This window comes from Hylobates moloch, unplaced genomic scaffold (assembly GCF_009828535.3).
Source record: "Hylobates moloch isolate HMO894 unplaced genomic scaffold, HMol_V3 SCAFFOLD_8, whole genome shotgun sequence".
Classification (NCBI taxonomy): Eukaryota; Metazoa; Chordata; class Mammalia; order Primates; family Hylobatidae; genus Hylobates; species Hylobates moloch.
The window spans coordinates 43640695-43665207 of NW_026652283.1; the positions used below are offsets into that span (position 1 = coordinate 43640695).

Sequence of the window (24513 nt, forward strand, 5' to 3'; positions counted from 1 at the left end):
GGAGCTGAAAGTAAACTGCGTAAGGTGGGGGTGATCCCAGTAACGTAAGGGCAGGAAAAAGCAGAGAACGCTGGAAAAGGATGGCAGGAATTAACATGGCTCTGAAGAGAGGAGCCAAGGATCACCTGATCCGTAGAGCCTGGAATCTGCAGTTATTTCTAGTTTCCTAGACAACCCTGCCCAAACTAGGAAGACATCTGAACTCCAGCTCAAAAATAATACAGGTTCTGGGAATGAGACAAGAGAAGAAAGGCAAGGGAGGTGATACCATGTGCCAGTTCAGGGAGTGGGGACCGGACCTTCAGGGAAAGTAAGGTCTTCCCAAATGGAAGCTGAAATCCCACTGGGCATTATGCTTTCTGTACTTTTGCATTATGCCTTCTGTACTTTTGCATTTGTAGCCAACAGCATGATTCTAATTCTGGTTCTCTAGTGGAGGTGTGGGCTGCATATGTGCATGAGTTCATCAAAATTGATCTAACAGCACACATAAGAGCTGTACATTTCACTGTATATAAATTAGACCTTAGTATTTCTACCTCTCTCAATTAATTGGTTGTGTGACCTTGGACAAGTCATTTAAATTTTTGTAGTCCATTATTCTCTATCTGTCAAGCTGAAGCTAAGAAGCTGGCCTCTAAGTTTCTCCCTGGCTCTAAAATTTACGATTGTGAGAACTGATTATTGCAGGAAATGAGCAAATACATCCAGATTAAGAAGGGCCGCAACTATTGATAGAAGCTAAGAAGAATTTCTGAATGGGATCAGCCATCTGCAGAAAATTCCCCCTAAATCATCCATCCTGGAACCAGATGTGGAGAGAGGTGAAGATTCCATCCCCTGCACCGAAAGGAAGTGGCAGCCCCTTCTGGCTCCGCATCTTCCCCTCTTTCCCATCCGCTCTCCCCTACAGGCTCTCAAAATTCTTCCACTGGAGATTCCCCAGGGGCTCAGGATTGGGACAGGCCTTTTCTTCCCTTCCTTCCAAATTTCCTTTAGGTTTATAGCACCCTGGTCAGGTACACAGGGAGGGGAAGGAGAGGGAAGAAACCATTCACATTCGGGTGCGTGTAGCAAGCGGAGAGCTGGAGGGTTACAGAAACTTAGAGGACGATCATCTCCCCATCCTACTTCTTATGGATAAGAAAATGAAGATGCAGAAAACCAGTGTGACTTCTCACCATTTCTAAAGCCCCAGAAAGAACAGATCAAGGAGGGAGCTGTGGCCATCTTCAGGCTGGTCCTTTCACATAGAGATGCTCCTACTTACTCCATAAATAGTTTGTCATGGGCAACTTTCAGACAGACGAGCTGGAACTACCCTAACCAGGCACTGGAACATGTGTAAGTAGACCACCTGGCTCACCTGTTTCTCTTCTCAGAGGGGCTCTGAGTCATAAGGAGAACCTCCGGATATGCAGAATGGATAAACTGCTTCTGTCAGGATGGAAAGGAATTCACAGATGTGTTGACAGCAGCTAACCAGTGACACAGCTGAATGGTAGCTGGCCCATGGAAACACTCTCGATAAGAAAGACTATCAAAGGAGCATCAGGTCCAGATTGCAAATTGCTTTAGCAGCTAACAGTGGCATAAAGACAGAACGACCCACTCTAATCCAAGGCGGTTACACTTCAGCGCTGGCTGTCTCTGACTCTCACCCTTGACCCAGCCCATTCATCAGTATGTTGATAAGCAGATTCTCTTCACAGAGCTCCTTAATCTGGTTTCCCAGGGAGGTCTTGCAGAGATTAATGAGAGCACTGTGCTTCCTGCCAGTTTTTGAGGCTGGGACAGTTAAACAGCAAGGGTGAAGGAGCTTGTCATGAAGTACACAAACCATCCCATCATTGGACTTGACCCCATTATGGGGTTAACTCAAACATCTTTTCAATGTAGACACTTGGATCTATTTTTTTTTATTCACTCTATCCATGGTAGCCTGCAAAATTAAAGCCCTTCCTCATATCATCCTTCATGCCATCTTTTATAATAGTCACAGCCACAACAGCAGCTGGGGCTAAACAAAGATTAGGAGCAATAAGGGTCAGATGGGACAGACAGGAGATCTGGTCCTACCAAGGGGTATCACCAATGAGCTGGACCCACCGTACAGCCCACCTGTCAAATGCCATTTGCCACCTCTGGCGGTGATAGCAGGGGCAGCTGGGGCTGAATCCATGAATCCTGAGGTCTCACAGAAGTACAGCCACCCCTGTCATCTAGCCCCTCCCCTCAGAATATGCTCAGGGGAGCTGTCACATCCCACACTGCAGGCTGATGGAAGACACAGACACGCTCTTAGGTCCTGGCGTTATCGCTGTTTCCTCTGGTTACCTTTAAGGAAGGGCATCTCTGAGTGCTGGGTCTTCCACTGGAAATAATGTGGGGAAACTGTTTGAATGTGCTCTGCAGAGATGAGAACTATTTTGAAGCAAAGTAAGAAATGACCAGGGAACTCTAGATTTGAATACAATTTGTGAATTCCTATGTAGGCGTAGACTCAAGCCTAATTAGTTTACAGGAAGTTATATTTGCTGTTATTTTTTAAAAGTCTTAAAAGTTAAAATTTACAGCAATAGCAAGAAGGAGGACAAAGTGCAACAGCTTTAACTATGAGCTAATACCAAGGTTAACACCATCTGTCCATTACATGTAGCTTTGGGATTTGGCAAAAAGGAAAAAAACCACATAAACACAGAGCTTTGAGCTCATAAATAGGTCCCAAAGACTTGACGAGTAAACTAACAAGGCTTTTATGGTAGAAGGGAGCATCGAAATCTGAGGCCTTCTGTGCCTTCTCTCCCCGCTGCTGTGATGGCAGCTGGCAACTGGGCCCTACTGTCCATTAACAAGACAGAGAGATGGATAACTATCCAGCCGAGGCCAACTTCCTCACACCAGGCAGATCCACAGTGGAGTCTCAGCAATCTTCAGCACCCTTTACACCAGCAGTGGTCAAAGTGGGGGGTGCAGCTGCCTTGGGACTGAGAGAGATGGTGATGGACACATCTGCAGGGAGGGGTCAGGCTCTAGCCCCTTTCCCCAGGCCACCGCTCCTCAGAGGCTGGTCCTCCACCCCAGCTTCAGGGACAGGGGCTGCATAGTGGAAACCACTGCAGCTGCTGCATTAGCAACCTTCAAGAGCCAAAGATTCTCTTCTCTCTAGCCAGAGCGGGAAGGCAAACAGGTTAGGGTGACCTGCAGCTCAGGGTCAGCCCCAGGCCAGGCCACTGCCTGTACTGACTCCTGGGCCTCTACGCAGTGCACTCCACTTTCTAGGGCAGGCTGTTTGCCAAGGATTCGCAGTGGACCTGGCTGCTCCCTGTGGGACTCACTGGATCTGGACCCAGGACCAGCCTGCTTGCCAGGAGCAGAAGGTCAGGTTGGTTTAAAAAGGTAACCTTTGTCCTTCCCCAGTTTCTTTCCTTTCTCTTCCCCAGCTACCTCCTCCTCTTCTCCAAATCAGCCTTCTCTTGGCTCAGTTTCTGACCATCAGGCACTCAAAGGAGCATGAGCCTAGTCTTTTCCTCCAGCAAATCACCCCGGTACAGTCAGCAGCTGCAGAGCACAGGGAGCTCCTGGCATGCTAAAGGTCATTTACAGATCACTGAAAAATCTGGACAAGATGCTAATGTCCCAGCTCAATGCCCATGTCCTGACTTAAACCTTGACTGTGTCTCAAGGACACTCAATGTCAGGATACCTACGACAGAAAGAGGAACTTCTGAGTATTTCAGGCATAACAGGCAAAACAGACATCTTTAAAGCTTGCAAAATATATGATTCTGTCATTCCTCTGCATCCTCACCACCACCATGATGGACAGCCAGGGCCAGTCTTTCCAATCATCACTCAAGCTTCCAGTGGTTATTGGGCACTCTCTCTCTTAGAGAGGGGACACTCCAGCAGGAACTCCAGGTAGAGAGCTGTTCTGCAGTGGGCATTTCTAGCTCAGAGCCAGCCTCTGAGACTCTCCAGGAGTGGCATGAGATGAGGTGGATGGGGCTTCCTTGTCCTGGCCATCATGTGCCTACAGCAGGCATTGGCAAGCTTTTTCTATAAAGGGCCAGAAACGGTTACGGACCATCTTCTTCGATGTTTTTATTTTACAACTCTTTAGAAATGTAAGAATCATCCTTAGTTTGAGGCGCTACATAAAAACAGGCAACAGGCAAATTTGGCTCACATGCAGGCTGCAGTTTGCAGACCCCCTCCTAGAGGAAGATGCTGAGGCCTCACCAAACAGCCCCTCCCCACCTTCCCTCTCTAGCCTGACTCCTCCAGACTCATTCCAGCTGCACATGGCACCTGTACTAGACCGCAGGATGGCCTCCTTGCTGTAGGCATTTCAATGAGAAAATATGCTGCATGGATCATGAGTTACTCTGTCTCCCTCGTGCTTAACCGTGGAAGCACAAGGCCCTGCTGGCCTCACCTCAAGGTCTCACCTGCCCATACTCATGCGACCTTGTCCACCATCTCTCCACTACAAGGTGCCATCTGGTAAATGGCCTAACTTGGGTTCTTCCTCCCACACCTCCTGTGTAGGTTCAGAGCAGGGAGACCAAGGTAAATGCTGTCAGTTCTATCTGGAGGCAGAGCCTGGATCCAATAACTTCCTGCCCCTCTAAGGCTATCACCTGGAACACAGCCACAGCCTCCTATCTGGACTCCCTGCTTCCATCTCTGCCCTCCCCCATCCCCTTCCAAAAGCTCCCAGAGGCTTCCCATCTCACTCAAAATAAAAGCCAATGTCTCTGAGCAGTGAAAGCCACCCATCATGGTCATCCAGGTCCCATCACTGACCTGCTGAGCCCCAACTGGCCTGCAGGGCCACCTGGCCGGCCTCAGTGCTTCCTCTTTCCCCTAGCTGATACTAACTCCAGCCACACTGGCCTCCTTCCTACCCTGCTTTTCTTCTTAGCCCTGAACACCATCAGTAGTTATATAATATTTTATGGGTTTTTTTTTTTTTTTTTTTGGTCTTCTTTTTCTCACTCAAATATAAGCTCTGTCAAATAGAGTCTGACTTCAATGTTACACTCCAGGGCCCAGTGTCAGCCTTGGGTAGGTGCTGTACAAATACACAAATATTTGGAGAATGCATGGGGACAAGATGCCCTACTGATGGGTGAGAGATGGTGGCACTGTCATGACACTGTGTATCAATTTGCACTTGGATACTTTTATGCAAATAAGTCTTTTGCTCTTAAGTCCCCTCCTCCCCCACCTTAGTAGCCAGATGAACTGATAAGACACTGAAAACAGATACACCCCTGGAGACAGCAGTCTCCAATTTTTTGTTTGTATTCAACCCTAAAGCAATAACAACAAACTCATATTCCAACTGAACTAGTCAATTATCTCAGGGGAAAACAACAAACGATCGCTTTATGGTTTAGAGCACACCTGCGCGTGGCTCTCCCGCACTCACCACGACCACCCTCACATGAGCACAGCGAGGAAAGAGAAAGCATGGGCTTGCTCAGCAGAGGTCTGGGTTTCAAATCCCGACACTGCCATCTCTAGGTGGTCTGATTCTGGACATGGTACCAAGTACTCTAGGCCTTAGCTTTACCATCTGTTAATTGGGGATACTAATACTTATTTCATAAGATTGTTGTAAGGCTTAAGTGAACAATTAAAACAAAACAGACAGCTAAAGCATAATGACTGTGCACATTAATTGCTCAATAAATAGGAATTTCTCCCCTTTTGTAAGTGAGGAAGCAATAGTTCAGAATGTGAAATGATTTGCCTGAGGTCAGAAGGCTTGTTCCCAGCAAAGGTGGGGTTCAAAGCAATGGTTGTTGAGGATTTGGGGACAGTTCCATTCTAGGCTAATGCTCATTACTAAAGACAATGCTCATTACTAAATACTATGCTCTTAAGGAAGTCACACCCTCACATGGAGAAATCTGTGTGTCACAAGCAAGGGATCAAAAAAGCTAAGAGAATTCGCCTGCCCTGGATGTCAACTGCCCTTAAGAGATGCAAACTAAAGGTGACTGCCTTCCTTTCCCCAAGAGACAAACGGAAACCCCACTCAGTGTGAGAAGAACACACGCCATGGAGGCCCCAGACCAGTCAGTGCCCAGCGAGGAGACACAGAGTCTGACGCAGCTACATCTGAGAACAGATGCCAAGGACACAGAAAAGACTGATGAAGCCACATGTGAGACACCAAAGTACAAAACCCACATTCAACTCAAAGGCTTCCATATTTGATGACGGTTATCTCCACGCACAGTGTTTTTCTTTATGGAGCACATGTGTTCTATCATCCTATAAAGTAAATTTTTGAAAAAAACAAAATGAGAAACAAAGGGACACACAGAAACTCTTGCAGGTGATGGATATGTGTATTACCTTGCCTGTGGTGACAGCATCATGGGTGTAAGCATATGTCCCAACTCATTAGACTGTACACATTAAATATGTACAGTTTTTTTATATCAATTATAACCTCAATAAAGTTGAAAAAATAAAGAAAATTTTTGTAGAACAAAAGGCTTCTCCCATTAGCTTTCATCGTGACATTGAAATGTGTTCCTCTTGGAGAAAACATATTGGCCCCAGACATAAAAATATAAATTATTAAGGAACAAATCTTACAAGTAACACTTTTGGAGGACAAACAATAAAGAGATGGCCTAAACAATGTCTAAACAGATTTGAAACGGAGCAGAATGTGAGTGCGTCTGACTAAAAGAGGAGGCTTTTCTCAAGTGTCAGTCCTGAGATAAGGACCCTGGGACTGCTGACATCCCAAATGTAGTGCCCCTAGGACCCCAAGAAGGGAAGGTGCTGCAGGGGTGACAGTCCCTCCCCACCCCACCGTCCTCATCTGGCTGATCCCTGCTCATGCCTCAGACCTTAGCTGAAATATCACTTCCCCCCAAAAAGCCCCCCAACACTAGATTGGGTGACTCATTCACTTATTCACTGACTCATCCATTCAACAAGTGATTACTGACCCCCTAGTATGAGTCACATTCGACTTATCACTCTCTCTTTTCAACGTTGTAATTAAATAATCACACGCACAATACTGATTTACTGTCTGTCATCCTCCCTAAACTGTCAGTTCCAAAAGGACAGAGATTGTATCTGATGTGTCATTTCATTCCCAGCGCCTGACACAGTACGTGCAACATAGTAGGCATCCTGTCTATACTGGCCGAGTGAACGTACAAATGAATGAATGAAGGCACTTGAAAGCTCTGTTCATATTCTAAAATTCCAAAATGCACCCTGCTGTCTACTTTACACAGGGATAATTGATGTCACAATCAATATGACTTTTAAATTTAACAAGGGAAATTGTTTTATTTATTAATCTATCAGTAAGTGAAAACAACAAGATGTAAGACAACAGGAAGAAAGTTACTCTCCCTGAGGGGCAGCCTCTTGGTAGAGGCTAGAGGACAGAACTTGCAGGTGTTATCCTGGGACTGGCAGAAGCAGCATAGGGTTATCGCTGAGGGGAGTGTGGATAGAGCCAGGCTATCTGGGTTAGTCTTGACCCCTCCACTGACCAGCTACGTGACTCTGGGCAAGCAACTTAACCTCCCTGTCTTCCAGTTTTTAAAGCTGTAAATTGAGAATAAGAATATCAGCTTCAGATAATTTCATTAACAAGTAAATGGATTACGACACCTGAACTGCTTAGAACAGTGCCTGGCGCATGCTAAGTACTCACTAAATGTCAGTTGTCTTTATTTTCTGGAAGAATGGGAACAAGATGGGTTAAAACCAAGGAGTTGGACATACTGTCACTAAATTCACAAACCACTCAGACCAAATCTCCAAGATTTCGTATTACAAAATTAAGTAATTCAAAGGCAGGTGGCTGGATGGGTTATCTACTCCAACTTCCAGACTTACTGCTTTACCTATAGAGATTATGATGCCTTACCCATCTGAAATTAAGGGCCAGGTCAAACAAACACTCAAGGTTTCTCCAGGACTGGAGTCTGGGATTTGATTTGATACACCCCACAGTGCCCAGCACAATGACGAACATGCATTGAAAGCTTAGAAAATGCTCACTGTGTTAATTTACAATGAATACCATTTAAAGCTAAAAAAACCCCTGCATATTCCAAAGTATATTATCTAGCATATGTGCTAGCCCCAGAAGAATAAAATGCAGAAGTGAACAGGAGTTGCTTCATGCAACTGAAATTAATTATACACAATTATCTCTGAGATCTTTAAACAGTAAGTGAACAATGAAAATGTAGATGCAGAATTCTCCTGGTAATGAATAAGATGATGAACATGTTTCCACAGAGGGTGGGATCAGGTTGATCTGCTGAAATAACCAGATAGCAGGATAATTTCACTATCTACGTGAAACATTATCCAAGAATCTGTGCATTACTCGACAATTAAATCAGTTCAAATGTCTTATCAATGATTTCATAGAACAATCTTCAATGAGTTAGCAGGAACCCGTAGATAAAAGACAAGAATAGGGCTACATCAAGAAGCTCAAAATCCTCAGCTGCTGATAATGCAAAACCTTGGCTACATTGATGAGCCCAAGACCACCAGATCTCTTTATACCGAGTCATTTTTTTGAAGAAAACTTTTATTTTATATGTTAGTTTTCTTTATAAAAATAAGTTGTATTGAGGTATAATTTATATACAGTAAGATGTGACCATTTCAAGTGAACAGTGGGTTTTGACAAATGTATATACCCAAGTAACCACTACCCTAATCAAGATATAAAAACTTCCATAATGCCAGAAAGTTCCCTCATCCTTGATAAAAGAAAAACTTCAGCCGAATTAAATTTAAAGGAGTTTAATTGAGAAATGAATGATTCACAAATCAGGCAGGCCCCAGAATCACAGCAGATTCAAAGACTCCAACACAGCCAAGTGGTGGAAGAAGATTTATAGACAAAAGAAAGGGAAATGACATAGTACAGAAATCAGAAGTGAGGTACAGAGTGGCAGGATTGGTTACAAGTTGGCATTTGCCTTACTTAAACACAGTTTGAACACTCAGCAGTTTATAAATGGTTGAAGTATGGCCACTGGGATTGGCCAAGACCCAGCTATTGTTACAGGCACATACTCCTAAATCTTGTCTACCTATTAAGCTAGGTTGCAATTCATCCACAAGAACTCAAATATAGAAGTACGGAGTCCTTCTCAGGCCATATGTAGTTTGCTTTAACACACTCTTTCTCGGTTAGCCCCTGCTCTTATCTCCCTCTATCCCACCCCAAGGCAACCATAGTTTTGACATTCCCCCCATAGATTAGTTTTGCCTATTCTAGGATTTCATGTAAATGGAATTGTACAATATATATACTCGTTGACATCTGGCTTCTTTCAGTCTAATGCTTTGAAAATCCATGCATGTTGATGCATGTGTCAGTAGTTTGTTCCTTTTTATTACTGAATAATATCTATTTGGGTGGACTGCAAGTTGCTTATCCATTCCCCAGTTGATGGGTATTTGGGTTGGTTTTAGTCTTGGACTATTTTGAATAAAGCTGTTATGAACATCCACGTACAAGTCTTCCGCCAACACATGTGTTCACTTCTCTTGAGTAAATACCTAGGAGTAAAATCACTGGGTCATATGCTGTGCATGTTTAACTTTCTAGGAAAATGTCAGATTTATCCTGAATAATAGAAATGATCAATTGATTTACTGTTAAAGGACTTACTAGATTTTACAAGGGAACAAGGAAACGAGAGGAAAGAAAATGTAGTGCATCTGAAAGCACATGGGGGCTGCTTTGCTGAAGGGGCTGGCAGGCAGCTTCCCAGGCGGGGTCTGCTCAGGACTGCTCTAGCCAGATGCCTCCCCTGGTGCTTGCTTCACCCACAGGAAAATGGCCACCTTCACCCCACCTTCAGTGGACGTGCAGCCCCTTCAGTGCTCCTCTCTTCATCTGCCTTCAGAGGTAGTCCTGACTAACCTGTTGCCAGCAGACTTTTCTAGGAGAGACAGGACTTGGGGGTACCACTAGGCCCCAGGGACATGCACTCAGCTGGCCCAGGCACCGATAACCTAGCATCTCCTTTTAGAATTTGGGGGGTCCTGGCACCCACTGTTCTCAGCTTTGGGCCTCAGCTAAGGCCAGGAAAAGCATCATTTAACGTCATGTCATATAATTAGGATGGAAACTACAAAAACCTATATGTTTACAAAACAACCACTGATCTACATTATTTCAGAGGTGATGACACTTTTACACGAGATAACTTCCCAAGACACTAAGCTGAAATTAGATAAATTTAGGTTTTCTGTATTCTCACTGACTTGTGTTTTTCACACTGGCTTTATCTTGGTTTCTGAGGGAGAAGCAATTCTCTTTAACTCTCTTCCAGAATATCTCACTACCTTCAGAAAGGAAGAAGGAGGGAAAAAATGACAGAAGGAAGGAGGGGCATTAGAATTCCTCATATCAGAGAATCCCAGAGCTTTGAAGCTTTAAAGTGAATTCAAGAGTGGGATTCAAGAGATCAAACCGTAGGGTCCAGGGGAAATGAGGAACCCCTCTGCCAGAAGATGGAGAAGCTTCTCAGAGTAACTGGCCCAGGCAGCCTTGTACTTGCTTCATTCTGGGGTCAGGAAGAAGCTGCAGGCCCTCCTTCCCACCCTCCCTTCCCTTCTCCTCCACACTCTCAACTGCTCCAGGAAGGGGCAGTAGCCCCAGTGTCTGCTGGGCCAGCACAGCCACCTGCCTCCCACCTGAGTTCATAATGACTCCTGTGTAGAGCGGATTTCCCTTGGCTTCACTGAAACCATTCCTTCTTGTCTTAGAAAGCAATCAGAAATATAGCTAACCGCCTTAAAGTTCCCTTATCATTGAAATGAACTAGATCACAGAAGTGCCTATTTGCATTTTTTATTCTTATTCACTGGGTTTTTAAAAGGAGCCAAGAGAGGGGAGAGGAAATGCATTTACTTGCTGGGATTTCACTTGGGATGTTCCTGTTCGTCTGGAAAGCAAAATAAAGGCATGAAGATTGCCCACTGATTTCCTTTCATTTGGAGAATTCTGCTTGAGTTAGGCTTAGCTGGCTAGCACATAAACCTGTCAAGAGAAAAGTCTTCCTCTTCCTGGGCCTGGTATGTCTACCACCTGGGGCTTCAGAGACAGTATTCTAGGAGATTCACAGCGTCTAAGGTTTGAAATGTAGACTTCAGCAGCAGGGCAGCTGCCAAACGCTTTCCTGCCCTTGCAGAAAGCCACCACCAAACTCACCACCACCTCCCTCACCGTGGCCTCTCTGTTTCAGTATCTGAGCAGCAGGTGAGGAGGACTGGATTCTAGAAGATAAAGAGAGACTCCACGGTACAGGAAGTAAGCCCTCAATAGTATCCCATTAGAAAACAGCTGGAAGGAACTGTGGAGTCACTCAGTCCCATGGCTGATTTTACAGACGAATAAGCAAACAAACAAACAGAGGCCCTGAGGGATTTAGTCAGCGGTCTCCAAGTGCCAGTCCCTGAGGAAAGGATTCTCCTCCCCAGCTACCTTTCCCTCCTCCAGTGTGTCCACCTCAGGAAAAGGGCTTGCATCCTCCCAGCTGCTCACACACAACTCGGGTTGGCCTTGGTGCTGGCTCTGTCCTTTCTCCCACCAGATCTGCCCCCGCCCTCGCCACTTGTCTCTGCCCAGGGCTCACCTGGAAGGACCACATCGATGAACAACCTTGGCAGGTCACAGGGAGGGATGGAGCGGGGGAGAGGACAGCAAATAGGCTTCTGCCCTGCAGGAGAGGGAGAGCCAGAGTAGCAGCCTGGCTTGGGCTGCTCCCGAAGGTCCCGACTGCTGCCTGCAATGCAGCGCCTTCCTTCAGGGCTCCAGCACCCTCCCCTGTCCTCAGCCTTTAGGGCTCTACTGCTCTCAGCCCCAGCCCTGCCCTTGAGGCTCCCCTGTACCCTGTCTTTGTAGATGGTGCCTGGGAACTGTCCTGCTTGGAGAGTGCTGTTTGCTAGGATACGCACTGACTCCCATGGCTCCCCTCCAGCTCCCCATCCATCCTGCTCCTGGCCCCCGGCCTCTGGCTTGAAGGGCTGCAAAACAGCCTTCCAACTGGGTTCCTGGCTTCCCTTCTGGCCCCTCTTCATCTGCTGTCCCCAGCAGCATACAGAGCTATCCCATGAAATATAAGTCAGACCATGCCATGCCCTGGCTTAAAACCTCTCAATGGTTTCCTCTGGTATCTCCAGTAAAAATCAAAGCTCCTTGCTGACTTTTGAGAGCTGCTCTAGACGGGGCTGCTCTCTGCAGCCTCCTCTTGTGCCCCGAGCTTCAGGACACTCCAGCAGCTGTGGGGCCTCCTTTCCCTTACTCATGACCCCAGGCTCTGCCCTGTCTCTGGGCCTCACACTTGCTGTCCCTGTGCCTGGCAGATGCCCCGTCCCTGGCACAGGCTGTCTCCACCCCTCTAGGAGAGCCTTGCCTTAGCAGGGTACATGCCCCACACCTTCTTCCCTCCGCGAATTTTTATTCTCTATCCCTGGACTGTGCTCATTTCTTTCCAAACACCTAACAAATTTGTAATTATGTGATTTTTTGTTTACTTTTTAAACGACTCTCTGCCCCACTGGGATGCAAGCTCCACATGAGTAGGAACTAGGTCTGTCTTGTTCTCCTCCTGACATACAACAGCTACTCTAGGCACATCTGCAAAACAGCAACTGGGTTTGGGTTCCTATAAAGTGGACAACTCTCCTTTTTGGGGAAGGATTGCTTTGTAATCTGAGATTATGTTCCTTCTATTTTGTTGGGGACAGTGTTAAGTTTTTTTTTCTTCTTTTATGAAAGGATAGTAAGAATAAGGTGTATTCATCAAAAATTTTTAAATGATAACCTGATATAATTCTCCAAAATGTTTTTGAAATTTTTGAGTCTATGATATCCCAGATTAAGCAATGTTTTGGGAGTCACAGTGTTGGATCCTAGAGAGGCAAAGAGATAGGTGAAGATAGGGACAGAGAAGAGATGGGCTTTGCGTCAGACTGCAGGGCATGGGTTCAAGTCCCAACTCTGCTGCTTGGTAGCTGTCAAACTCTGAGCGAGTTACTTAAACTCTCTGTGCCTTAGTTTCCTCATCTGCAAAATAAAGATAATAATAGAACCTGTTTCAGAGGACTTTTATAAGAATTAAGTGAATTAATACTTGTAAAGTTAATAAAACAGTGCCTGGCCTATAGACAATGCTTGACAAACATTACTGCTATCATTATTATCTATTATTATTATTATTATTGCTATTGTTATTATTACTAAACCCAGGTCTCCTAAATCCCCAACCAGGACTCTTTTCTCTCTAAAATGTTATCTCCCAGCATTGTCTCTTAAATGTAAGACTGAAACTCAGCACTTGGAAAACTATCCCACTCCAGCCAAGCACATTTTTTGAATAGTTAAACACTAACCCTGATAAAATGTATCCATTTAGGATAGAAATGTTTCTACAATATGTTACATCTTTTCTACTTTTTAACTGGGTTTTTTGAGATGAGTATCATTACAGAAATTATCTGCTGTGCAGCCTGGAAACAGCAAAAGGAAAACTCAGCACATTCTGCAGACCTGGGTTCAAAGCCCTGCTCTGTCCTCCCTCCAAGCCCTAAACCCCTCCCGAGTTTCAGTTTCCTTACTGAAGAAGTGGGAAGGCCATGTGCATTGAGAGGTTACTGTGGTTTTGAGTCTAGTGAATACACACCCTGCTAAATCCTAAATCTCTTCTTTCTTTTTTGGTTAATAATTTTAAACTCATCCAGGAGAAATACCTTAATTTAAGACTCCAGGCAGGATTCTCCTTTCCCCAAGCTCTGCCAACACCCAAACCCCTCCGCAGAAGACAGTCTGGTTCACACAACAGAGGAACAGACCCCTCACGACTCTGCAGGGGGAATTCCTTTCTGGGAGAGAACACATGTCCAACAGGGCCAGTCCCCACTCAGGCTGCTGCTGTCACTCAGCCAGGAGGCAGGACAGGCTTTTGAAGCTGTGATGTTTCTGAGTTTGGTTTTGGACAAAAACACCATTCTTCCTCATAGCCTTTCACACCCTGATTCAAGCAATTTTAACTGAATTCTATTTCCCTTCAATAGAAGGCTATTTGAAGATACAAAAACCATATTTGTGAATGAACTCTAGTATTGTATTTGCAGTCACTCCTGTTGAATTTCGTGCTCTATACCAAGTGTATTTCTACCTCTGGGCCTCAGAACCATTCCTCCCACCCTCCAGCAATATCTCACGCCCTCATATCCCAAATATGCAATTATCCATCAGTTGTGAAAGGTAAAAGTAAAATTCATATGGGTTTCATAGTCAATGGTTCATGTTAAAGGAGACCCATATTAAATAATATTATTAAGTAGATACTTATAAGGCTAAGAATAAAAGGTGGGGAAATAGGTGGGATTCATCTTATCTTTCTAATGTTCACTATCTAGAAACTGGAAACCAAATCAGTGAATTTTTCGACTACAGACTCAACAAAACTACCTGATTTCTAAACTAGTCCTGGACTACACTTACAAAGAAACAGCACTGCTATAGAGAAAGGCTGAAGACATAAATTGGAGACAGGAAACAGGACTGGATTCAGAAACATTATTCTTGCATATGAGATTTAAAGAAATATACATACATAATTTTACAACTCCTACAAAGCCTAATTTTATTTGTAAAATATACCAGGGTATCTTAGTGAGTTTCTTTGGAACCACGCAACTAAGAGTGCTTTTTAATTAATTGCACATCTAGCAATCCACAAATACGAATTAAGCACCATGAGTTGGCACTGAGGAGAATTTAGGTCTGTGCCCCCACAGAGCAGCAATTTGTGAAACTTTGCTCTAAAACACATAAAAACCCTGGCCCTAGCTACCAATTTTAAGGATGTTCTATTCTGCAGGGGTTCATCTTCATTCTCTCCAAAAGGATATGAGGGTCCTGCTGTGTTTCAATGGAACCAGACCCCCAAGGCTCAGAAATCAACCATTTCACAAGAAAAAAAGGGTAAAATTCTATCTAAACATTTCATTAGCATAAATCTGAATGTGTGATATTTGGTCATTTTGTCTTAGTTTACAACCACCTTTGCAAGTGATAAAATATAGATTGATGGTGGGGAGAGAGTAGGAGAAGAAAACACCACACACATCACAGGATATAAATTCCACCAGCAGAGGTGGGAGCTGAATCAGCCTAACCTGAATGTATGTACAGCAGAATTCCTTCCTTCCTCTCTCCCTCTCTTCCCTCCTCCCTCTTCTTCCCTCTCTTTCTCTCTAACTCCCTCCCTTCCTTCCTCTCCTTCCCCCCTCCCTCTTTCTCTTCCTAACTCCCTACCTTCTTTCCTCCCCTTCCCTCTCTTCTTCCCTCCCTTCCTTCTTCCCCATCTCCCTCCCTCTCTTCTTCCCTCCATCCCTCTCTCCCTCCCCTCCTTCCTTTTTGTCCTACCTTTCCTTTCCATCAACAAGCCCAGGTGATGGCAGGGATACCGCGTACTCCATTTGTCTCTTCCAAGCCTGGGGATGGCTCTATCAGCACTTGCCCCACTTTTAAGTTTTACTTCCCAGGTCATCCCAGATTTATAATCCATGTATAATGCATGCACCTAAGCATTTCTAGAAATCCAGAGGTGAACAAGGCCCAGTGCCTGCCTGTTCTCAAGTCTCCATGCAATGGGCAGCCTAGCGGAGAGAACACACTCTGAGATTAATTTGGCATTGCAGGGGACTTGCATGACCTGTTCCAGGTGCCTGACGTTATCTATCTAGAAGAGGTCTCCCTTTCAGCACAGTTATTGCCTACATGAAGGTGGCCTCTCTCAACTGGACAGGATGTGCCATTCGCCAAGGAATACTAGGCATCCCTCCGTCGTCCAGACAGATCTCAAGTGAGACACTCAATCCCTAGAAGGGTTGGTTTCCCCTCAGTGGATTACAACACTCAGATCCCAACTTTCCACTGCACAGGATACCTTGTGGCCATTTGGTTTTGAACGATCTTCTCTTCTCCTCTTCCTGAAAATATAAGTTTCCGTATTGAAGCCAATTAAAGCCAATTCTGCTTTAACATACTCTGGAGCACTTCACAGCGTGCTTTAAATTAAGCAGGAACACCCTGGTCTAGTGGTACTGGTACTGCCTCCAAGGCAGTCCTCCCTTCATCTCCCTGCCTCCAGCCAACACCCTGCTTCTCTGTCTCCTCAGTCCACCTCTGCCTGCTCTGTCCCTGGTTTCCTCCACCTAGAAAAGTGCATCCAACTGATTTTAAGTACCTCTGACTTAGGGGTACCACACTGTGAAACCTCTGCTTCTATTTCCTCTTCTACACCTTGCATCACAAGAAAATCCAGATTTTTATTCATTTTTTAGAAAAATCAGGGAAGTCACAGCCCAGGTAGTTACTAAAAGAAAAACGCAAGGCCAAGAACAACAGCCAACTCACACAGAGTTCTTCTTATGTGCCTAGTATGGTCTTAAGTGCTTTATAGATACTGACCATTAAACCTCACCACAGTCCTATGATATAGATATTATTAGTATGCCCATTTTACAGATCATGAGCATGAAGCCCAAAGAGGATAATTAGCTTGCCTGGGATCGTCCTCTCTTTTTTCTGAGATGGGTCTCACTCTGTTGCTCAAGCTGGAGTGCAGTGGCGTGATCATAGCCCATGTAGCCTTCACCTCTCAGTCTCAAGCGATCCTCCCACTTCAGCCTCTTGAGTAGCTGGACCCATAGGCATGCCACCATGCCCAAGTAGAGATGGGGCCTCCCTATGTTGCCCAGGCTGGTCCTGAACTCCTAGGTTCAAGCAGTGCCCCCACCTCAGCCTCCCAAAGTGCTGGGAGATTACAGGAGTGAGCTACCACGCTCGGCCCATCCTCTTAATAAATGGTAGGGCTGAGATTTGAACCTAGGGGCCTGAATCAGGAGTGAGTACTTCGCTTACCAGGAAGGGAATGTGGTCAGCATGACAACAAAGGCATCTCTGTCCTCCTTAAATGCAGCACCAACTCTGTAAACACACAGCAGGAGCTCTAGATAGACCACGTTTGTACACATTTACTGAGTGCATTTCCATGTCACCTTCAGGAAGAGTGGCGTTGGCTTGGGTGAGGAGAAGGAAGAAGAGAGGAGACTTCTGCCCTTGAGAGATTCTATTTTAATTTTTAAGAAAACACTGAACAGACCAAGCCCTGGATTTCAAGATCAGTTTTCGAGGTCTCCAGACATGAGGCAGTCATCTGAAAAGGGAGACATGACAGAGGAGTCTGACCTCTGTGTGGCCTCCTCGCTCTCCCTGCACTGCCTTCAGATCTCCCAGTGAATAGGAAAGGAGGGGAGACCTGCATCTGTGGAGCGAGCATCCCCTAATCCTGATCAATACCGATATGCTTCAAAAGGTTGCAAAAGGGGCCACATTCTCTAGTACTAAGACAATGGTGTTAAATCTAAATTTCTTGATAACCAAACTAAGGCATAAAGGCCAGTTAACTATGTCTAGTTCTAATATAACACTCTGGAATGTGCCCTGTGTTATCTTAGCCTAGCTTCCTAGAAATACTGAATTGCAATATTCCACGATGCAAGTCCCTCCCAGTAAACGCCTCTTTGGAGAAAGGACTTGGCTGTGACAAAGGCCGTAGTATATAGACGATGATCATTATGGTGGTGATGACAGCAGTGCTGATAGATTAGACAATAGCAGCAATGACCACGAGGGCAACGAAGACCATGAGTTGTTATGCAGCATCTAATACAGGTCAGGGGTGAATACTTTTGTGCTGACTGCTTTTCAAGCATTATTGTGCTATATCTTCACAACAATGATGAGAGGTGGGCATCAGCACAATGCCCCCTTTGAAGATGAGGAGGAGTTAGATGAGAAAGGCCAAGTCTCTGGGGCAAGGTGTCATAATTTGGGTCATGATATGAACCCAGGCCAATCTGACTCCAAAATTTCACATTCTTATCCACTGCTCATCTCTCTCTTCCTATTAGAAAACGTTATTATAGAAAGTTCTAAAAACAGGATATGCTGATTAGTCAAATTTTCTGGTAAATACATAGTAATCAGTTCCAAATACTCAATTGAAAAAAATTGCCGAAATGTTCATGGTCCCCAGTCCTGCCTTAGTAAATATAGCACACTAAATATAAATCTAGTTCTACTTTATTAATAGACACATGATGGACTATCTCCCAGCTATTTGGCAGAACAATCTGTTCTTATCGTAGAGTATTTCAGATGTAGGTACAGCATTGAGGAGGACCATACACTCAGCCAAGGGCATGCTCTGAAATTAGGGTAGTAAACATTAAGATCTTTTAAAAAATGTGTTTTATTATTTGCCTTTTTCTTATAAAACTTCAGTCAAAATTATTTGGGTTGATAAGTAGAAGTTTCACTGTAGTAAACTGTACCAATGGCTGCCCGTGGTATGTCCAGAACATAAGAGGGTTGATGAGAAACGGCAAAAGAAACAAACAAAAACTTGAAAACGTAACAAAACTTGGCATAAAAATTAAAATGACCAGCCCCCTGATCCTAAAGAAAGTCCATTTTCTCATAGGGGCAGTCAGTATATTTTTATCTTGTGGCTTAATGTTTTTGTAGACACATTAAATCATAAAAATCCAAGAAACCGTATCTCACTCCCAAACCACACAATGTATTTTAAGGAATATGTCCCTTTTCTAAGAAACTGCTTGATTTTCAGGAAGTGGTAATGTGGCAGGTGTGTTCCCATGATCAGCCAGAGAAACCAAATAAACGTTCCACTGGGCAAACCTGTTTCTCACAGATAAACAGCTGCGAGCTGCATGTGGGAGGGAAAGGGAACCTAAAGACTGCCCCTATGTCTGCCTGACACTTTCTGGTTTTCTGTTTCAATTGAAAAGGAAGATGGCAGGCTACAACTGAGCAGACCCTACTGTGGCCAGGCCAATCCCAGCCCCTGCATGGGACAGGAGTTTCAAAATCCCAGCTCTGGACAGAAGGCTCTGGTCACCTCTCCTCTAGGTAGACCTGGGAAGGGATAATTAAACTAGGAGTCGCAGGAGAAGCAGATTTCCCATGAAAAAGACATCATCACACAATTAATAGCTAGGCTTGATAGGAAGGGTAAGGAATGTCCCTCTTTACTTACTTCCAAGGCAGCCTCCACCTTGCTTCTCATACCACTCATCACATTGGAAACAATCACCTGTCTGTATCCTCAGTAGACTGTGAGCTCCTGGAAGTCCCCTGGGCACATAACAAGCACTCAATCAATGAGAATTATTGTTATTACAGTGTGTGTTCAAGAAATATCTGTTGAGTGAGTGGAACAGAGGAAGGAATGAAATAACTTGACTTTCCATTTGGAAAGTGTCTTGCTAAATCCTTGCTGTTAGAGTTCAGGAGTTGGGATACGATTTCCTACACTGCAACTTTGGTTTGTCATGTTGTAAGCCGGGTTAAAGGCAAATTTTTAAAAATATGAGACAGGGCTGAACTGGCTTTCTGTCTAGAAATTCTAGATTAAAATAAGGGTATGTCTAGGAGTGGGGAGCCAGCTGGCTATTTAGTAGGCTTAGAGGTTAAAGCAAAGTCTAAATGGAGTAAGAGACACTATTCCAAGGGGTCCCCTGGTCACACAGACAATACAGGGGCAGCATTCAGACTACCCAGGAATCTGCAGGACTTGGTATGAAAGAGAAAAAAGAAAAAATATATAGACAACCTAGGAGGTCTGAAGACTCACGGAGACTGACTGGCTGGGGCGGGACTGGCAGGAGCTGCTGGGAAGGCTGGGGCAGCTTCTCAGTGGTCCTGGCAGTAAATACTCTCCAGGAAAAGTGTGCCTTGCAGTGAAAGAGCTGCTGGGAAAATGGCTTGGACAATCAGACTGCAGTGCTGTGAGCTGGATTGCCCTTCCCCTAGCCAAGAGATGTCTCCTACCACCCTTCCCCTAAGCAGCATAAGAGTGAAACAGGGTGGACAGCTAATGCCCACTGACCTCCTGCTATGGACCACAGGCATTCTCCTGCGAAATGCTTGTGAGGTTGGTGACATCAGCATTACACTAATGACAAAACTGAGGCTGAGAACTGCAACTCACTTGCAATGGTACACCTGATAGTAGAACCAGAACTTTCACTGAAGGCCTACCTCTCGAGGGCCAAAAGAGAGCCTGTGACCCCACAGGACCGAGCCTGCCCCCTCAATGCCTGTCAGAGGCAGACTGGTGGGCGCAGAATGTGACAGCAAGTTGCTGTTGGCACACCCTGCTCTTCTGACAGCTTTGCAGGTTATTTCTCACAACTTTGCTGCCAGCTTCTCCCTGCCTGTCGCTGACCCCTGTCCCAGAGCCACCTCCGTCTGGAAACACCCACCCCCAACTCTAAAGTTGTAACCATACATACTTAAGGTAGAAAATTTAAGGGGACAAAGCAGAAAGGAATTAAGAAAAAAACGGAGTGACCTATTATTTTACAGAGAAACAATTTTAACATTTTGGATTAATTCCTTCATGTACTTTTCTTTTCTTTTGAGACGGAGTCTCACTCTGTCACCCAGGCTAGAACGGTGCGGTGGCGAAATCTCGGCTCACTGCAACCTCTGTCTCCTGGGTTCAGGTGATTCTCGTGCCTCAGCCTCCCTGGTAGCTGGGATTACAGGAGCGCACCACCATGCCTGGCTAATTTTTGTATTTTTAGTAGAGATGGGGTTTCACCACGTTGGCCAGGCTGGTCTCGAACACCTGGCCTCAAGTGATCCACCCACCTCAACCTCCCAAAGTCTTGAGATTACAGGCGTGAGCCCTTACATGCCTGGCCCCTTCCAGTAATTTTCTATGCATTTAGATGCAGATACTGTTTGCCTATCTTTAAAATGGTGTTGCACCAGACTAACTGTTTAGAGGTCCACTTCCCTGCTCAGCTGAGCACTGACACATGCAACCTGCCACCTGAGAGGATGGGCAGGCATTGCTTTTGTGAAATGCCATCACGGCTGCTGCTAACCATCCTGGGATTGCAGGAGAGTGTGGCTGAGGCAGAAGGACACTGGGGAATGAGGACATCAGGGGTTTGCAAACTTGTGTTTCTCCCTCCACTGCCCATCCTGCCAGCCTCAGAAGGTTAGCTGTGGAGGGTGGGCCAATCCCAACATACTCAAAATTTTAAAATCCTAAATGGTTAGCATTGGAAGGGATTTTAGAGGCTATCCAGCCCAATCCCCTCACTTGTAAATGAGGAAAGCAGAGTTGAGAGAGATTTAGCTTGCACTGGGGTCTAGGAGTGGCTCCTTGCCAACCTCAGGCTCCTCCTAGTCTACCGTCTGTCCCTGGACTCTGCTCCAGCCCCCCCCCCGCCTCACCCACCTGCCCCACTTGGCAGAGGGCAGCAGCCAGAGAAGGCAGGCCCAGGTCGGGGACAAGAGTCTCAGGACTCACCTTTCAAATGTAAAGAATCTCTCGTTACCATCACCATAACTCTTAGCCCAACCATTCCTCTTCAGATTCAAGGATATCTAAGTCTGATTGTGGAATTTTGTTGCAGAGTATTGGATACAGCTGTCAAATTCCAAAGGCATCCAATACCCACGCTCTCCACAGAGCAGTCCCTTATTACACAGGCTCTGCACCAGCTGAGAACCATGTTCCAGTCTCATATTGCTCAGAATCTCCTCTGGCCTTCACATAACTCAGGCACAGTCTCCCTGAATCATATGGCATGGGAAAGTCATGAGCAGTAAGACTTGGTTCAAGAAAAAATACAAAGTTCTGACCACTCAAAATACCAAGTTCTGACCACTCAGAAGTTCCCTTAGGTGATCTCATTCATGGGAGCTTTCCGTTTCTTGCTCTCCAGCCCCATTTCTTATTTGGGTTAGGGATCCCCTAGGGCTGCTCAGTGGTAGGGGGCCACTGAATTCAAAGCGGGCCACTGTACTTGAAGTAGATGGCTAGTGAAAAAAAAAAAAAAAAAAGGCCAGTCACAGTGGTTCAGGCCTATAACCCCAGCACTTTGGGAGGCTGAGGCAGGCAGATCACTCGAGGTCAGGAGTTTGAGACCAGCCTGGCCAACACGGGGGGAAACCCTGCCTGTACTAAAAATATAAAAATTAACTGGGCATGGTGGCACATGCCTGTAACTCTAGCTATGCAGGAGGCTGAGGCATGAGAATCATCTGAACCCAAGAGGCAGGGGGTGCAGTGAGCTGAGATCACCTCTGCACTCCAGCCTGAGTGACAGTGAGACTCTGTTAAAAAAAAAAACAAAACCTTCTTTCCTTCCCTCCTTCCTTCTTTCCTTCTTTCCTTCCCCTCCTCCTTCCTTCCCTCCTTCCCTTCCCTTCCCTTCCCCTTCCCCTTCCCCTTCCCTCCCTCCCTCCCTCCCTCCCTCCTTCCTTCCTGTTTCTGAGCATTTCTTTCCCAGGCACAAAGTAAACAAGCTTTCAAATACAGCACACTGAATACCCATGATAATTCTATAAAATGGATCCTATTCTTCCCATTTTAAAGATGAAGACCCCCAAGGCTCAGAGCAGTGAGGTGCAGATTTACTGTGATGCTAAGGAAGAAAGCTTCAGGGCCCTGCCAGCATGGACCCTTTCAAGGCCCTAGCAATATATTCTTAGAATCATGTAATTTTTAAATGAAATTTGCAATAGTAAGATATTATAACTGCAATTGATGAAAAGCACTGTATCTTTCAACACTGATGTCTCCTCCTGATACATTTCCCCTCATGTTTATACTGAGTGGTGTTACAGTAGCTATAGGTGTTTTGGGATCCAGCATAAGAGAAAGTTAATTTGGGGATAAATTTAGTTTGGGTGTAGTGGGATTTATGTCTATTGTTCACAGTCAGGTTAATGCAAAGTCAAGTGATTGCTAGCTGTCCCCATGGCTTCTAGAGCTATGCTTTCCACAAGTCAGTGGCTTTGAGACTCAAAGGTGCAATACCTGGCACCTGAGACATGAGAATAGGGGAGAAAAAATAGGATTGAAATATACAGAGCAGTCCGGGCGTGGTGGCTCACACCTGTCATCCCAGCATTTTGGGATGCCGAGGCGGGCAGATCCTCTGAGGTCGGGAGTTCAAGACCAGCCTGACCAACATGGAGAAACCCTGTCTCTACTAAAAATACAAAATTAGTTGGGTGTGGTGGCGCATGCCTGTAATCCCAGCTACTCGAGAGGCTGAAGCAGGAGAATCGCTTGAACCTGGGAGGCGGAGGTTATGGTGAGCTGAGATGGCACCATTGCACTCCAGCCTGGGCAACAAGAGTGAAACTCCATTTCAAACAAAAAAATAAATAAATAAATAAATAAATAAAGGAAAAGAAAAGAAAAAAGAAATACACAGAGCCAGAAGCTAGAGCATAGAACTTTCTTCCAGTCTTTGGACATGTGGAATTGAAGGAAAATTTAGTTTTCACTGATGCCTATTCCAAAAAGAAAGTTTTCTCCTGTCAGAAATGTATTTGATAATATAATGAATACAGTTATAAACATACCCTTTTTGGTGGGAATTACACAAAATATATTTTATCAAAATTCCTGTATTGTAGGATCCAACCTATGGCAGTAAAACAAAAAAAGTGGATGTCTGTGTCTGAAGCCATGTTTTATGCAATGTAACTATCAATAATAAAAAATAAATATTGTCAATCATGCTAGAAGAAAAACTAAATTTTCTTTTCAATCTCCCTTTAGAAAAATTACAAAATCACTGTCATATGAAGAGGTGATCAAAGTGTATTCAGCCAAAAGATATTCAGGGAAAAAGGTATTACGGAGGTTTCACAGGCAAATAATAAAAATATTTTGTTATTTTTCTGGATTTTATAAAGTTTGTGATACACGTCAGGTTTTAAAAACTTATATTGGATGTGATTTATTTTCTTATTCTAAATAAATATTCACCATGGTACCTAATTTTGTATTTGTAATGTTATATTCTTTTTCTTAAAGAGGTCCCCCAGTTGCTTAAACTTCAAGCCCTACAAAATCTCAATCCATCCCTGGAGGTGAAATAACTACCCCAGCCAGGAAGTGGCAGACCCAGGACTAGAGGACTTGGTCCCCTGACTTTGGGATCCCCTGAACCTCACACATTTGTGCCCGGTCATCCATAGGGCAGCCTGGGCTACAAGGGGCAGGGTGCTAGTGGAGAAGGTCAAAGGATGATGAATTTAAAAACTGGATACCATCACTGCAGCCAGCATATGTGGCTTCTACCTCACCTGAACAGACAGCAAGAGGCTTTCTGAAGGCCTGAGTATGCAACTGACAAATCCTGACTCTGTTAAAACCAAGTGCCCAGATTAAGGATAAATAGCCCAAAATCCCCAAACAATATAATTTGAATCTGGCTTGATTCTTCTGGGTGTCACATTCCCTAAACTTGCACTGTCCAAAATGGTGGTCACTAGCTACATGTGGCTATTTAAATTTAAATTAATTAAAAGAATAAATTAATGAAATAAAATTAAAAATCCAGTCC

At 44.9% G+C, this 24513-nt stretch overlaps 1 protein-coding gene and 1 pseudogene across 4 annotated transcripts in view; one reads left to right on the forward strand and one right to left on the reverse strand.

Annotated features, from left to right (window-relative positions):
* HIVEP3 (HIVEP zinc finger 3) overlaps positions 1-24513 on the reverse strand; it is a 523062-nt gene that overhangs the window by 357934 nt on the left and 140615 nt on the right. The gene's annotated exons all lie outside the window — the stretch shown is intronic.
* The window catches only part of LOC131384044 (syncytin-1-like), a 77565-nt pseudogene continuing 59124 nt past the window's right edge, over positions 6073-24513 (forward strand).